Source organism: Solanum pennellii, chromosome 11 (assembly GCF_001406875.1).
Source record: "Solanum pennellii chromosome 11, SPENNV200".
NCBI classification, from domain to species: Eukaryota; Viridiplantae; Streptophyta; class Magnoliopsida; order Solanales; family Solanaceae; genus Solanum; species Solanum pennellii.
The window spans coordinates 62,352,910-62,368,443 of NC_028647.1; the positions used below are offsets into that span (position 1 = coordinate 62,352,910).

At 27.3% G+C, this 15,534-nt stretch overlaps 1 long non-coding RNA gene across 1 annotated transcript; it reads right to left on the reverse strand.

Annotated features, from left to right (window-relative positions):
* Positions 1-6,109: 6,109 nt before the first annotated feature.
* On the reverse strand, positions 6,110-7,101 carry LOC107004208. Its single transcript, XR_001454701.2, has 2 exons — positions 6,662-7,101; positions 6,110-6,539 (listed from the first exon to the last, which is right to left on the reverse strand). It is a non-coding gene; the product is annotated as an uncharacterized LOC107004208 (long non-coding RNA).
* Between the last annotated feature and the right edge of the window lie 8,433 nt (positions 7,102-15,534).

Below are 15,534 nucleotides of genomic sequence, written 5' to 3' on the forward strand. Positions count from 1 at the left end.
TTGATCATAGATGTTCTTGTGGTGATGACTTCCAGATTTTGGGGAATAATAGATGTTAAATTTTAGAAGTGATTGAATTGGTTTTTATTAATGAGTTTAAGTCTTCCGCATTACTTTCTGTTGATATTATATTGAAATGTTAGGGTTTTAGATTGGTTGGTTCGCTCATATAGGAGGGTAAGTGTGGGTGCCAGTCGCGGCTCGATTTTGGGTCGTGACAATTTATGCCCTTGGTCATCCTCTACTTCACTCTTCTATGTAATAAAAACTAGATAATTTAAGGGTTGATACATGCCCAATATAATTTCACATATGTTGTTGAAAATATTACATAAATTCACAACTTAAGATATCATAATCCCCTCTTGGATATATTCTTATTCCTTCTCAAATGCATTCATCCCACGATGATGAGGTAGACCAATGATAATTTTGCAATTTTAAGTATCATTATGTGCAAACTTCTAAATTTATAATTGTATAATTAATTGTCAAAATAGTTTTCTAGAAGAATCCAATTTTTCTTTCAATAGTCATAAAAAGTTTTGTTTTATGTGTGGCCCACAAACTCATTTTATTTTATTTTTAGAAATAATAATGTGAAAATTATTTTTATTTTTTTAATCTTGACAATTCAAATCGTTCATCTATGTTTTTTACTACTACAATATATTCAATATAATCCTACAATCATCCATGTATGTAATTTCCTTTTTAATTATATATAATATTTTTTAAACATAAGTATTCATATAGTTTAATTTAACCTGTTTTATCTCCAAAATAATATTTATTTTTTCTTAATTCCATGTCTGTAATTTCCTTTTTAATTATACATGATGTTTCCTTTTTAATTATACGTAATGTTTTTTAAACATAAGTATTAATATAATTTTATTAAACCTATATTATCTCCAACATAATATTTATTTTATCTTTAAAAATTGTGACTTATATAAGAAAACAAAAATAGCTTAATTCTAAAGATATAAAAAAAGAAGAATATAGAATTGGTAATACAAGAATTGATAGATAATGACCACATAATTGTAGTTTAAAAACATACATAACCAATAAACGGAATAAATTTGAAAATAGTATAAATATATGGAATCAAAAATTAATTTGTCATTGAATTATATATATTTGTCCCGTTAATTTGTTATGTATTTTCTTAAATTACAATTGTGCGGTCATTAGTTATCAATTCTTGCATTATCAACTCTATATTCTTCTTTTTTATCTCTTTAGAATTGTGCTGTTTTTGTTTTCTTCTTTAAGCCACAATTTTTAAAGATAAAATAAATATTATGTTGGAGATAGAATAAGTTGAATAAAATTACATGAATACTTATGTTTTAAAAAACATTATATATAATTAACAAGGAAACATTATGTATAATTTAAAAGGAATTTACATACATGGAATTAAGATAAAATAAAAATTATTTGGAGATAAAATAGGTCAAATAAAACTATATGAATAATTATGTTTAAAAAACATTATATATAATAAAAAAGGAAATTACATACATAGATAATTGTAGGATCATAGTGAATATGTTGTAGTAGTAATAAACATAGACGAACGATTTGAATTGTCAAGAGTATATTTGTAACGATCATTTTCGGTCGTTTTGAGCACTACAATTTTTTTATGTTAGAAAGTACTTTCCGATAGATTTAAAGGGGTGTTTTGGACTATTCGTATAGTGGGGTGGTTTTAATAGTTTATAGAGTTGGTGGTTAAAGAAAATAACATTTAAATTTAGTAATGGATCACTTTTTCCATGGTTATAATTGGTTATGTAAGAATTTTGGAAAAGATATAATCTGGAAAAGAAAGGATAGGAAAAAATAAACCTAGCAAATCTTCCTGCGGTGTCTAAGAGAAACCAAACAAAAGGACATTCAGGTAAGAAGAATTCTTAAACCTTCCATAGTGTTTGTACACAGGGGTATTAATTATTAATAAAAATAATCCATTAGTTGATCATAGGAAATAGTTTTGTTGGGGTGTGGATCAATTACGGTGTTGGCGGATTTTTATTTTCCATTTATATTATTGTTGGTAACTTGTCAATTATCAAGGGCTTCTATTGGTTCTTTAACATGTAGGGGTGTAAAATTATATAAAACTATTTCATAATTAGATAAGAATGGTATGAGGGTGTAATGTGCTGGTGAAAGAATTTGAGAACTAAGTGTTGGTGATTGAATTTAATGATATTGGAAAACAAGGAAAGTTAACTGGAGCCAATGATTATTAGTAGGAATAATATTATTATATATAAAATGGAGGAAACATGTATGTTGAGGTGTTTGGTTGTACAGTGCATGTATGAGTGCACAGTTTAGTGTTGACCGGCGCTGTTTTCATTACAGTGGCTTCAAACTTCTGGTATTAATGTTTTTATCTAAGATTATATATTACGTGTGAATATATTGAGATAGGTAATTAAATATTTGGTGTATCATAATGTTAAAATTTCATTAAATTTGTGGTAATTGGAGGAATCAAGACTTACCATTAGGCTTAAACTTTAAGAGATTGATTATAGAATTAGGTGAATTGATGTGTATAGGCTAGACACAGAATAATCGGAGTGTTTATGGCCTTGTGAACTTACACCACATATATATATATACTTGATAGATTGGAGAATTTCGGAGGCAATAAGGAAAGGAAAGGCATTGAAGGACTAGTTTCTTGACTTTGATTNATATATATATATATATATATATATATATATATATATATATTTGATAGATTGTAAGGGTTAGGAGGCAATAAGGAAAGGAAAGGCATTGGAGAAGTAGTTGCTTGACTTCGATTCTTCGGTGGAGGTAGGTTATGGTTTATTTTTATTTGATAGATAAACTCTCAATAGTGATTAATATGTATTAAGTAATATTGTAAAGTCTCCTATGTACTTGATTGTGTGGTTGTATGTCCTGATTGTGTGGTTTGTGGTTGACCTAAAATTATGAGACTGTTTAATTTCTAATCTTGAACCCTCTCTATTAAAATGACGCCTTGTATAAAGAAGGCTTGATGAAATAAAATAATGAGATTATTGGATCGGAGTGTCACGTTCCGACACAATATTATTGGATCGAAGTGTCACGTTCCGACACGATATCATGAGATCGGAGTGTCACGTTCTGACACGGTATATGGGATCGGAGTGTCACATTCCGACACTATAACATTAAAGGAAAGGAATCTTAAATTAACTTAATATACTCAATCTCAAAGAACCTATTTTCCAAATGAGTATGGTGTGGAGGCATGAGTCCTTATAGGTGTGCTTGATGTTGTGATTGATGGTGTACCTACTATGGTGTTGTTGTCAATGGTTCATGTGTTTGTTGCTTGCCACCTTTTAAGTATTGTAGTTGATTTTATATTATTATTCAATATATATTGATTTCTATTTTGAGTTGGCCGATGATACCTACTCAGTACGTGTTCCTTGTACTGACCCCTACTTGTATTTTTTCTCTGTTCTTTTGTGGAGTGCAGCAAGTGTACCATCGACTTCGACTCGCCCTCAGCTCTAGCCAGTCTCCAGCACATCAGAGTTCAGGGTGAGCTATTAATTCTAGCTCGTGCTGGATTCTCTCATTCACGTCTTGATGTCTTTGAATTTTGGAGATGGACCATCTGTTTGCTTATTTTGGTTTTCTTAAACACTCTTAGACTTGGTAATTTGAAAATATATGTCCTTGACGTGATGACTATCAGATTTTGGGATGATAAGTATTAAACTTTAGAAACTTATTTGAATTGGTTGCTTAGTATCTTTTGGAGCTTCCGCATTATTTATATTATTTATAGTTGAACTATTGGTATGTGTTGGGGTTTAGATGTGTTGGTTCGCCCACCTAGGGAGGTAAATGTGGGTGCCACTTCACGACTCATTTTGGGTCGTGACAATATTTTTCACAATATTATTATAATCAAACAAATACAAATTGATTTTTATAAATAAAATAAAATGAGTTTGTGGGCCACACATGAAACAAAACTTTTTGTGACTCTTGAAAATGAAAATTGAATTATTCTAGAAAACTATTTTTACAATTACTATACAATTATAAATTTAGAACTTTGCCCATAATAATGTATAAAATTACAAAATTGTCATTGTTCGTCCTCATCATGACTCTTCTATATAATATATAAAATTTTTATTAGCGTGAAATTACATTTATGCCCTTGGTCCTCCTCCACTTCACTCTTCTATATTAGATAATTTAAGGCCCGTGATACGTGCCCAACATAATTTCACATATGTTGTTGAAAATACTACATAAATTCACAACTTAAGATATCATAAACCCCTCTTGGATATATTCTTATTCCTTCTCGAATACATTCATCCCGCACTGATGAGGACGACTAATGACGGTTTTGTAATTTTAAACATTATTATGTGCAAAATTCTAAATTTATAATTGTGTATTTAATTCTCAAAATAGTTTTCTAGAAGAATCCAATTTTCCTTTCAAGAGTTACAAAAAGTTTTGTTTCATGTGTGACCCACAAACTCATTTTATTTTATTTTTAAAAATAAATTTATATTTGTTTGATTATAATAATAATGTTGAAATTATTTTTATTTTTTTAATCTTGACAATTCAAATCGTTCATCTATGTTTTTTACTACTACAATATATTTAATATAATCCTACAATCTTCCATGTATGTAATTTTTTTTTAATAATATATAATATTTTTTAAACATAAGTATCCATATAGTTTAATTTAACCTGTTTTATCTCCAAAATAATATTAATTTTTTCTTAATTCCATGTCTGTAATTTCCTTTTTAATTATACATGATGTTTCCTTTTTAATTATACATAATGTTTATTAAACATAAGTATTCATATAATTTTATTAAACCTATTTTATCTCCAACATAATATTTATTTTATCTTTCAGAATTGTGACTTATATAAGAAAACAAAAATAGCTTAATTCTAAAGAGATAAAAAAAAAGAAGAATATAGAATTGATAATACAAGAATTGATAGATAATGACCGCATAATTGTAGTTTAAAAACATACATAACCAATTAACGGGATAAATTTGAAAATAGTATAAATATATGGAATCAAAAATTAATTTGACATTGAATTATACGTATTTGTCCCGTTAATTTGTTATGTATTTTTCTTAAAATACCATTATGCGGTCATTCGTTATCAATTCTTGCATTATCAACTCTATATTATTCTTTTTTATCTCTTTAGAATTGTGCTGTTTTTTTTTTTTCTTATTTAAGCCACAATTTTTAAAGATAAAATAAATATTATATTGGAGATAGAATAAGTTTATTAAAATTACATGAATACATATATTTAAAAAATATTATATATAATTAACAAGGAAAAATTATGTATAATTTAAAAGGAAATTACATACATGGAATTAAGATAAAATAAAAATTATTTGGAGATAAAATAGGTAATAAAACTATATGAATACTTATGTTTAAAAAACATTATATATAATTAAAAAGGAAATTACATACGTAGACAATTGTAAGATCATATTGAATATGTTGTAGTAGTTAAAAACATAGATGAACGATTTGAAATGTCAAGAGTATATTTTTCACAATATTATTATAATGAAACAAATACAAATTGATTTTTATAAATAAAATAAAATGAGTTTGTGGGCCACACATGAAATAAAATTTTTTGTGACTGTTGAAAATGAAAATTGGACTATTCTAGAAAAGTATTTTTACAATTAACTATACAATTATAAATTTAGAACTTCGCCCATAATAATTTATAAAATTACAAAATTGTCATTGGTCGTCCTCATCATGACTCTCCTATATAACTAGATAGGGTTAGCCTGTGCTAAGCACAGGCCCAACATTTATATTTTCCAATGTTTTCGATAACTCCTTCAGCTTCAGTTCTCTAATTTTCTTCATCATACCGCTTTTCAAACAACTTATAAACTTCAATTTTGAATAAAACTAAAAAAATATGAGCAAGTATATAAAAAGCTTGAGACTAATTAGTTCTATTGGTATATAATTTACTATTTGTTGAAGCAACAATAAATTGTAAAATAAGAAGTTAAAGCAAAAAAATCACAAGCTTCCACTGAAATTTCTTAACATATTTTTTTGTTACATAATTGTAACTTCATTGATTCTTCCGGTAGTTATTTGATCTTCATATAATACAAGATATTCAACTCAAATGATACAATGAATATTGATCTTGCATTTCACAGTTGAACATACTCATCCTGCTTTACTTAAACTCATAATAAACAATTTTATCATAGCTTCAGCTGAAGTACATCAACAACCTTTGCACTATTTTGAGATTGGACCCCAAAGAGAGGATTAAGTAATGAACTCCCATTTCAAAATGGAGTCTGACAAACTGCTCAAATGTGTGTCAAATAACATTAAATGGGAAATTCTTTTTTATTCTGTCACTATTCCATGCAATGTGAGCCACATTTCATTACTAATATCTTTCGAAGCAAGTTCCAAAGCTGCAATAAAAAATATAACAAAAGATAATATTGGACATGCAAAAGTGCTATATTTTTTAAACAATTCAAAAAGAACTTCAAATTAGCAGATCAATTGTATAGTAAAAAACACATTTCGTTACCTAATTAGACTTGTTTCAGAAATCCCTGCATAATATATATTTCATAGAAACTTCAGTTAGTTTCAAGCTATAACTTCATATAATTATCAGTATTTCGACAGAGCAATAGTTTCTAAAAGTGAGAAGACAGTGGATTGTTTCCTTCCTGATCTTCTCTGTACATGCAACTCCTATTGCATAAGCTGGAACATTTTATTGTAGATTACCTCATGTTAAACAGATTAAAAGGCTACTAACCATGTGAAACAAGCAACTCATTTCCTGCTAGAAATCCTTCACACTATTATCTCCTTTATCTGAATTAATTTATAAGCATCATATTAAGCCCGTGGTATTTTCAATAACATATCATCAATGGATATTAAGATATAGTGCAGGCTACTTGAAACAAAAGGCCTACTATTTAAGTAGAGTAGGATAATTTAATAATAGTCTTCAAGATTTACTTGTAATATTAAATATCAAAGAACATTATCGTTGTAAACATTTTTTGACCGGCAATTACCTGAAAGGCAGCAACAAAAGCTCTTATTTAGTGAGATGTTAGATGAATGAGTTATGGTAAAAATAGAGTGTCACCTTAAAGAACATATTAAAGTCTAACCTAAAGTAAATATCCATCAAATATCTAACTAACAATAATAATTTATCACAATACAATTAACAACATGTCAGTTGTCACACATGTACGTTGTCCAACAAAAAGCTTAACGAAAATGAAATCCGGTAGAATACAACATTTAGCCATATAAGATCACAAAGAAAAACAAACAATATTGTAACCAGGCAAGTAACGTAACTTCAATAAAATGATTGTGTTAAAATATTACAATATATACATATGGAAATAATCAAGCTAGCAAGAATACAGATACATAGATGTAGCTAAACTATTTATAGAAGAGGCGCTAGTCTAAGAAAAGACAAGAGAAACACTACTTGAACAACTCAAAATTTACTTAGGAAATGACTAAAATCGCAACTCATATAGTCAAGTTCGGTCAGAAACTGAAACACAAACATTTATTTCTATTATACACATAAAGGTAATACCAATATACCACATTCAACAAATTATTATATCTATTTTCACATTCTAAATATCATTTTCACCATTAACTCCACTCAAAAGTCAACAAATAAGTTACCTGAATCTGTATTTTAATACAAATAATTTAGAGATAATGTCTATTTGACTTCAAGTGTTTTCAAATAACAAAATTAAATTTGATGTAAGATTCAATAGATATAGTCATAGATTTCTACCATTGTTCTCAACATCATTTCATCTAAGGGAGCAGACGAATTACAAAACAAAAATAAAGGTATCAGATAGAAAAGACAATAAAAACTCAAGATTATTCTAGAATAATGAAGTAAGCTCATAGCATGAATAAGACTATCCCATATAAAGATCTACATTATACAAAACTCTTAACTGAATCCTTTTTTTTTTTTTTAAAAAAATTCATTAGCAAATGCATTGAAATTACTTTCCAATTAAAAGAAAAAAGATATTCATTAGTGAGGTATCAAACATTTTACAATGTTCCAAAACTTAACTTAAGAGAAGAAAAATGAAAAGACAGTCGATGTAGCCTAGTAATGATAAAAGTACAAGAAATAATATATTTAACACTCCGTTGAAATAATATGATACCATTTCTCGGGGCCTTGCACCTGATCCAAGTAAGCATCAGATGTGACATACCTCAATGAACTATACTTGTATCTTGATTCTAAGATATGATTTGATATCGAAGATGCTGAAGCGAAATCGTTATTTTAAGTTGAATTCGCATGACCGCATTTAAAAAATCATAGAGCGTAATGAAAGAAGGCAACACAAGCATCTTATTTATATATTACATTCTATTATTCTAAGCCAATTGAATGTTGTGCAAATCCTGTTGGGTNCCGCATTTAAAAAATCATAGAGCGTAATGAAAGAAGGCAACACAAGCATCTTATTTATATATTATATTCTATTATTCTAAGCCAATTGAATGTTGTGCAAATCCAACCATCTAACAAGGCATCTTTTGATATTCTAAGAAACACGATGAGGTAATCATGGATCTCCTCTGAATGAAAAAAAAGAAAATTAAAAGCACGACAAAAACTGAAAAGCATGGGGATATATCAAGAGAAAAAAGATATGCAAATATTACCTTCAATAATGTAATAACCGATTGATCATCAAATATATCAACACTATAATCATCCAAACAGTTAACCTGCAAATGGGAGTAAACAAGTAAAACATTGCATAAAGATTCTCAAGTATACCTAATTTTAAATGGCATACATCTCAATTGCCGTAGGATTGAACTCCTCATCAAGTACCCTTTTTAGTGACAATGAATAAGAATCAAATCATTTTTGAGATGCTACAAATTATACTATATAATACTGGTAAAGGGGTAGAGTCGTACAAATTCATCCATGCACTAAATTACTTGCAATTAACTCTTGAACTCACTATTGAAATAATTTAGAAAAAGGAGGAAAACAAACATTTGCTCATAATGCAACAAAATAAAACTCAAAAGTAATATCAAAATTAAAATCAAAATACAAAGATAAAATAACTGAAAGAAAAGAACACCCCCTAAGCTGATCGAGCAGCTGATTTGGGCAAAAATCGATATAAAAGTTAAGACATGAAACGAAAACACCAGTTTGAGAAGTTTTTGTAAATATTTTTTAAAAAACTGGTACTAAAGCAGGAAGGTGAAATGGAGATGTTTAAAGACACATCCATTTGGAGGAATAAAAACATACCTAAAATCAAGATGAAGAGAATTTAAAGAAAATACATATATATGCCAACAAAGGTTCCACCCAATTCTCTTCCTGCAGTGGTAGTGTGGAATATTTATAAAGAAGAATGGATGGTTCTAGAGTAATGCAGAGAGTGTATTTGTTAGTCTATATTTACATTTTTACCCTTTGTATTCTACATAGTAAAAAAAACAAATGGATGGTTCTAGAGTTAGGCAGAGAGTGTACTGCCTTTGATATTTCTACATAGCAACAAAACGACAAAATGTAGCTGAAATGAGAAAGGATAGTTTCTGATTTGCTTAAAAAACATTATATTTTACCCTTGAAAATGAGTATATTTACATCATTACCAGTGGTCGTCCATCTTGTTGGCTCTTCTATAAAAAAAAATAAAATAGTAATATATAAAAAAATTTGTTAGCGTGAAATTACATTTATTCCCTTGGTCCTCCTCCACTTCACTCTTATATATAATAGAAACTAGATAATCTAAGGCCCGTGATACGTGCCCAATATGATTTCACATATGTTGTTGAAAATATTACATAAATTCATAACTTAAGATATCATAATCCCCTCTTGGATATATTCTTATTCCTTCTCGAATACATTCATCCCGCCATGATGAGAACGACAAATGACAGTTTTGTAATTTTAAACATTATTATGAGCAAAGTGCTAAATTTAAAATTGTATAATTAATTGTAAAAATAGTTTTCTAGAAGAATCAAATTTTCCTTTCAAGAGTCACAAAAAGTTTTGTTTCATGTGTGGCCCACAAACTCATTTTATTTTATTTTTAGAAATCAATTTATATTTGTTTGATTATAATAATAATGTGAAAATTATTTTTATTTTTTAATCTTGACAATTCAAATCGTTCATCTATGTTTTTTACTACTACAATATATTCAGTATAATCCTACAATCTTCCATGTATGTAATTTCCTTTTTAATTATATATAATATTTTTTAAACATAAGTTTTCATATAGTTTTATTTAACCTGTTTTATCTCCAAAACAATATTTATTTTTTCTTAATTCCTTGTAAGTAATTTCCTTTTTAATTATACGTGATGTTTCCTTTTTAATTATGCATAATGTTTTCTAAACATAAGTATTCCTATAATTTTATTAAACCTATTTTATCTCAAACATAATATTTATTTTATCTTTAAAAATTGTGACTTATATAAGAAAACAAAAATAGCACAATTCTAAAGAGATAAAAAAAGAAGAATATAGAATTGATAATACAAGAATTGATAGATAATGACCACATAATTGTAGTTTAAGAACATAAATAACCAGTTAGCAGGATAAATTTGGAAATAGTATAAATATATGGGATCAAAAGTTATTTTGTCATTGAACTATATATATTTGTCCCTTTAATTTGTTATGTATTTTCTTAAACTAAAATTATGCGGTCATTATTTATCAATTCTTGCATTATCAACTCTATATTCTTCTTTTTTATCTCTTTAGAATTGTGTTTTTTTGTTTTCTTATTTAAGCCACACTTTTTAAAGATAAAATAAATATTATGTTGGAGATAGAATAAGTTTAATAAAATCATATGAATACTAATGTTTAGAAAACATTATATATAATTAACAAGGAAACATTATGTATAATTTAAAAGGAAATTACATACATGGAATTAAGATAAAATAAAAATTATTTGGAGATAAAGTAGGTTAATAAAACTATATGAATACTTATGTTTAAAAAATATTATGTATAATTAAAAAGGAAATTACATACATAGACAATTGTAAGATCATATTGAATATGTTGTAGTAGTAAAAAACATAGATGAACGATTTGAATTGTCAAGAGTATATTTTTCACAATATTATTATAATCAAACAAATACAAATTGATTTTTATAAATAAAATAAAACGAGTTTGTGGTCAACACATAAAACAAAACTTTTTGTGACTCTTGAAAATGAAAATTGGATTATTCTAGAAAACTATTTTGATAATTAACTATACAATTATAAATTTAGAACTTTGTCCATAATAATGTATAAAATTATAAAATTGTCATTGGTCATCCTCATCATGACTCTTCTATATAATATATATATATACATATATATATATATATACATATATATATATATATACATATATGTATATATATACACACATATATATATATATATACACACATATATATATATATACACACACATATATATATATATATACACACATNTATATATATATATATATAGAGAGAGAGAGAGAGAGGGAGAGAGAGAGAGAGAGATAGATAGATACATAGATAGATAGAGAGAGAGAGAGGGGGGGGGGGGTTTTTTGCAACACAAATATCTAAGGATTGTTTTAGACCACAAGTTTTGAAAATCTTTCTATTTTTCTTAAACACCTTGTCAGGTCGAAGGGTGTCACATAAAATATGATGGATGGAGTAATAAAATTTCTCTTATTATTTTTTCACTGTAGTTAGTCAGGGGAAGCGGTAGCTTCGTGCTCCGTTTCTCTCGCGCTTGCTTGCGTGAAGGCTTAGAGCCCTTTTCGCTAGGTCCAAAAGCTTCCCAAAAGATCTGATCCAACAAAATCTCGCATTGTGCGTAGCTGTTATGCGGCTACGGCTAGCCGATCATATCATTTCATAAAATAAATCTATATGTAATGAGAGATCCCCTAGATATACAGATAGAATAGATATTCATGGATAGACATACATTCCATGGATTCTTAGTTTTTGGGCTGAAAAAGCTCGTCGATCTAACTGAATCATTCTTTCGGTGTCTCTTCGCTCCCCACCCCGAAACTGACACGTAAACAACATTATTCTAGTCAATGCTTTTCAAATGTTTCTCAAATGTAAGGCGAGTGACAGGTTGGTGCGCATTGTACGTTAAAAGAAATATATTGAAGTATAATTTAATTTTTAACATACTTGAAAGTAGCATATAGTTTTTAGTGAATATGATTTCTTCCAAAATTGGAAAATTCAATAATGAACTTCTATAAGCGTTCAATAATTTTACATTTGAGATAATGCCATGTAATATTTAATAAATATTTGTATTTAGAAAAAATGAAAAATTAAATTAATTAATTTTAGACATAATCAAGTATCATCGAAAATGATATTTCAAAATTCTTAGTCAAGATTGAAAGTATACACGTGTTTCAATCTTTAATTGTGTACATCCTTCACATAAACTATATTTATTTGGTTTTTACTTTCTTGACGAAGGAAATGAGTAAGAAAATACATTTGCTTTAACTCAATGACCATCTTTTGCGGGTACTACTTACTTAGATTAGAACCACTCTAAATCTTTACCTAATAAGAAAAGTTTGACCAAAAAAGTTGGTCAGAATAAGACTAGAGCCATAAACTGAATATATTTCAATGATAGCAACTAATAATTTTTATTAAATAAACTTTCATTTATTTTTTTTTCCAAAATTGGTATTAACAACTAAGAACTCCTGGAATGACCTTCTCAATGTCTTCACTTATGCCTTCACCATTGATAACTCCTCTAATGAGTTCTCAACTGACACTGCAAATGGATCCTTCAATTGATCTCCCCCCAAAGGGTGCATCGATGCTAATTAATAACCACCAAAACTACACAGCTGACACTCCACAGAGTCCTCCATTGTCTTAGTTACTAAATTGGAATAATGATGATGTAGTGACTTAATTGGAGGATCCAGTATTAAACAATATTGATGTTCAAGATCCAAATCGCACCAACAATACCTAAAGACTTTAGGACCAATATGTGTCTCATTTAAGTAGTTTTATTTTATATGTCCTAGTTGTTCCCATGGATTATTTGTGTCGTTACTTGTTTTTCATGATTAAGTTTTTTCATAGGACTCTCTACATCTCTTTTTATTTATTCTTATTTATGCGTCCGTCTTTTGTACTCTTTTTCCAAAGTTTGTTATTTCATTCACTTATTAAATTTATGGTCCATTAAAATATTAATAGATACTCACATATTTATTGGCACTTTTATGATTATATTTATTTTAATGTTGTTATTCGTATGACTTCCACATATGACCTCTTACACTTCAAAAATTTTAAAAATCAATTTACCCATTGATCAAATTTTCAATTGAATTTTTTTTAGTGTGAACTAATATAACATCTTAAATTGAAAATGAACTTCCAAGTTATTGAGAATTATCAATGAAACCTATTTAATATTTATATTGAAAAAAATAAGTTATATCAATTTATATAACTCTAAGTATCATAATATTGTATTGAAACTCAATTAATGTTGTAACAATTAGTCAATACAAAAGTTTAACTTTAATCAACTCTATGAACATTATTGGGGTATTGGTCTCTAATACCCTATATTATAAATAAAAGCATATATTGTCACACCCTTTTTTCTCTCAAAATTGAATTGCTTATTTTGAAAGAAAAGAGTTCTTCCAATTAAAGTGACATTTCGAAAAGGGGTTATTCTATATTCAGAGTCGCCACTTGGAATTGAGTTATGGTGTTCCAAGTCACCTTTTTATTTAATCCCTAATCAAAAGGAAATGACTCTTTGTTTAGTCTGCGAACGAGAAATTCGGGTAAAGAATTCTGTTGACCGAGGGGGAAGGTATTAGGCATCCCTCGAGTCCCGTGGTTCCAGCACGATCGCTTTATTGACTTTTATGACTTAATCTAATTTTTTAATATTATATTATTAAAACAAATGTATTTACCCTCATTATTGTTTGATTTATCTTTGACATATTTAAAACTATCCTATTTTATAAGCATGTGGAGTTGTATACATTTTTATTATTCATTTATTTTGTTTATTTATTTTTCATGCTTTCAACATTTGTTTGCTTCTTAATTTCTCTTTTTATTTATTTTATTTTTCTTATTTTTTTATTGTATTTTTGTTTCTCTTTCTTATTTATTTTTGTACTAATTTTATTTTTTTTAAAACTTTCCTTACATTTTTTATGTTTACATTAATTTTTATTCCTTTTCTTTTCTAATAGTTCTGTTTTTTTTATGATAATAATAAAATATTATATTATATTTTTTAACACTACACTTTTTGTTTCTTTTCATTTTTAAACTAGTATTTATTATATTTATTTTTTATTTTTCCTATACATTTTCTCCATTCTTTTTATTATATTTTTTTTTGTATTTTTTATTCTTTTTTTTTCTAATTCAAATGTTTCTTCCCCGCTACTTCTTTTCTTCTTCTATTATTCACGTAATATACCACTTTTCCTTATTTCATTTTTATTGTTATTATTTTTAATAGCATTCAAAAAATAATAATGTAAGACAACACACATAATATAATATAAAACATAATTTAATGTTTTTATAAACACAACCAAACAAAGAATTGATTTAAATTAGTAAGACATGAATATAAAAATTTGAATAAATACACGTATTATCATTATAAAATTAATATCTTTACATAATAACTACACATATTATCATTATAAAGCTAAATATGAAAAATAAGAATAGACCTGGACAATCATTTTACTTAAGATGAAATAAACTATGATTATTTAATATGAAATAAACTACGGTTTGTTATACCAATTTCACACTAAATATAGCTATATAAAGGATCTAAACATAAAGTTGATATGAAATATTTGAACATACTTCATATAAAAACATAATGATTTAACCACATGTGAAATTTGACAACTTCAATATATTGCAATCAATGCTTGTATAATCATTAGATTAAATTATACAATAAAAATTAAATGGTACCTCTTGCGAAAATTCCACCAAAAGAAAACAATCCGAATAAGGAACCACGAATTCGAAATCACGAAAGTAAACCTCAACTTCAACTTTTGTTTGTGAGTGAGAGCAAAATATGAAATAAAATGTGAGTATATTTGCTGATTTTTTTTTTGTTTGTAGGTGATTTTCTTCCTTTTTGTGTGTGTGTGTTTTTTTCCTTTACACCTTTTTTTTCTCTCTTTCTTCATGTGTCCGTGTGTATATGTATAATAACGTAGGTGTGTAGTAGTGTGTACGTGTGTATGCAAGTTGTGGGGGAAGTGGGTAAAGTTTGGGGGG